Source organism: Echinops telfairi, unplaced genomic scaffold (genome assembly GCF_000313985.2).
Source record: "Echinops telfairi isolate 266 unplaced genomic scaffold, ASM31398v2 ScPeMD7_15;HRSCAF=58, whole genome shotgun sequence".
Taxonomy (NCBI): domain Eukaryota; kingdom Metazoa; phylum Chordata; class Mammalia; order Afrosoricida; family Tenrecidae; genus Echinops; species Echinops telfairi.
The window spans coordinates 2146000-2148143 of NW_022103912.1; the positions used below are offsets into that span (position 1 = coordinate 2146000).

Consider the following 2144-nt stretch of genomic DNA (forward strand, 5'->3'; position numbering starts at 1 on the left):
ATTTATTCTGCAGATTGAGTGTGCACTGGGTCTAGAACGCAGACAGCCTGAATCAGAAAAAAAGAAAGCTACTAAAGTCTCCTGAAGTCTACCTGTCCTTTCTGAAAGCACCTTTCACCGTTCAGCTAACAGAAGCCAAAAACACACATTTTAAGACAATTCAACAGTCTAAAAGGTAAGTATTTTAGATGATAAGTCATATCTTCATTAATTACTTTTGAGGAACCTGTGAAAGTTCCCAATTAATATTAACAAAAACTACAAAATCGTGATGCTTCTTTGTCTTAAAAATCTCATCAAATACTCAAATCTGATTAGCTAAATCACAAATAATCCCACTTTGAGCTACATAAGATCATGATTATGATACCAAGCACATGTCTAAGTTCAAAATAAAACAAAGGTATGTGTGCCATAAAAAATGTGAGAAATAAAAATAGCTTTTGTGGTAATTTAGTCTGCCAAAATATTGTGGTGCCCACAAAATGACTGTACCCTGATTATGCTCTGGACAAGAAGTCTGTGTAATAGAAACTTTTGCTTAAATTTCTTTTTCTTTTCAATTTGTACACTGAATTTATATTCTACAAATCAATGATTTAAGTGACATATAGGGCTCTATTCCAATAAGCAAAACACCTGGTAGCGCAGTGGTTAAAGCAGTGCCCTGCTAAATAAACTCAATGCCATCGACTCAATGCTGACTCATAGCAACCTCCCTGTGGGTTTCCGAGACTGTCAACTGTCTATAGGAGTAGAAAGTTCAGTCTTTCTCCTGCAGAGCTGCTGGTGGTTCCGAACCGCCAACCATGTGGATCACAGTCGACCGCCTAACCACTACACTAAGGGTCCTAAGAAGTCAGCCGTCAGTGACTCTGGGACAAAGATGTGGCAGTCTACTCTCCGACAGCTGTATTGCCTAGAAAACCCTTTAGATTGCCTCAGTCCCTGCCATCAAGCAGATGCCACCTCTGGGTGCTGCGTCATAGGAGTCAGAACTGATTTGACAGCAATGGATCTGGCTGGAATTCCACTCCAGAAAAGTAGTTAAGTATTTGATCCCTATGAGTAGCCATTATGCTAAGGGTTATCTATCTGACCCCATCCCACACACACTCCCTTTCAAACAATAAAAAGCAGCAGCCCCTCTGTCTTTTGGCACCTTAAGGTTCAGAAAACAGGGATAGCATGTTGTGGCTTTTTCTGTTCCACAGTAATCTCTTAAACACAGGCTTTTTGTTTATATCGTTCTCATCTGTGTTTCAATCTGTTGGCTAATGAGCTTTACTGTTTCAACCAGGCCCTGCATTTGATGACATAAATTTAAAACAGTATTACTCAAATGACTGATAAGAAAAACAGCTTACGGTATGTTGCAGGCTCGTTGAAATATCATCCCTTTAGTGATACCACTACATAAAGCAGATTCCCATATACCTGTACGGTTATTGTTCCATTTTAGGGAAGCCCTAGGAATTGCACTGGTACATTCATTTAGCTACATCTCAACTTTTTTGTTTTTGGTACAACTACATATTCCTAAATACAAGTATTTACTGGGAGACCAACAATGAGCTTAAAATTTTAATGGTGGGGAATCTTCTACCCAGTTTACTCGTGCAGCAGGCAGGAATAAAAAAGGAATTGTACCGGCAATGGGCAACTAAGATTCTAAAGCTTTGGGTAGCGTTTAGGATTTGGGGAAATCCCATTCTGTTATCTATTTCAATTCTAAGCATAACTCCTAAGAGCTGGAAAGAAAAAGTATCGTTCTCCCCACCCACATTTATGTTCATTTTATTTATGTTTCAATAACGTTGTCGGTGAGCATTAAACTGCTAACCACAAGGTCTATGGTTCAAACCCACCAGCAGCTCCGCGGGAGAACGCATAAGGTATCTCCGCTTCCCTGCAGACAGCCACGGAAACCCTACGTGGCTCTCAGTGGGGTGGTCAGTGGGCATCGCCTCGATTGCAGTGGGTGGGTGCACCCTGTTTGCCCTCCCTGGCCCACCCTCCCCGATCCATGCACGCCCCCCCTCGCAGGGTCGAAGGAGACCCCAAGGCCCCTTACCTTTGTGTCACAGCCGCGTCCTCTCGGCTGGCGACTAGGAACCTCGAGGCCGGGCGCGCCGCAGAGACGC

At 42.6% G+C, this 2144-nt stretch overlaps 1 protein-coding gene across 4 annotated transcripts in view; it reads right to left on the reverse strand.

Annotated features, from left to right (window-relative positions):
* The window catches only part of PTPN4 (protein tyrosine phosphatase non-receptor type 4), a 176603-nt gene extending 174491 nt beyond the window's left edge, over nt 1-2112 (reverse strand). For all 4 annotated transcript variants that reach the window (XR_006679826.1, XM_045287404.1, XM_045287403.1 and 1 more), the window contains exon 1: nt 2075-2112. The gene's annotated coding sequence lies outside the window, so the exon portion shown is untranslated. The remainder of the gene's footprint in view (nt 1-2074) is intronic.
* Nucleotides 2113-2144: the final 32 nt, after the last annotated feature.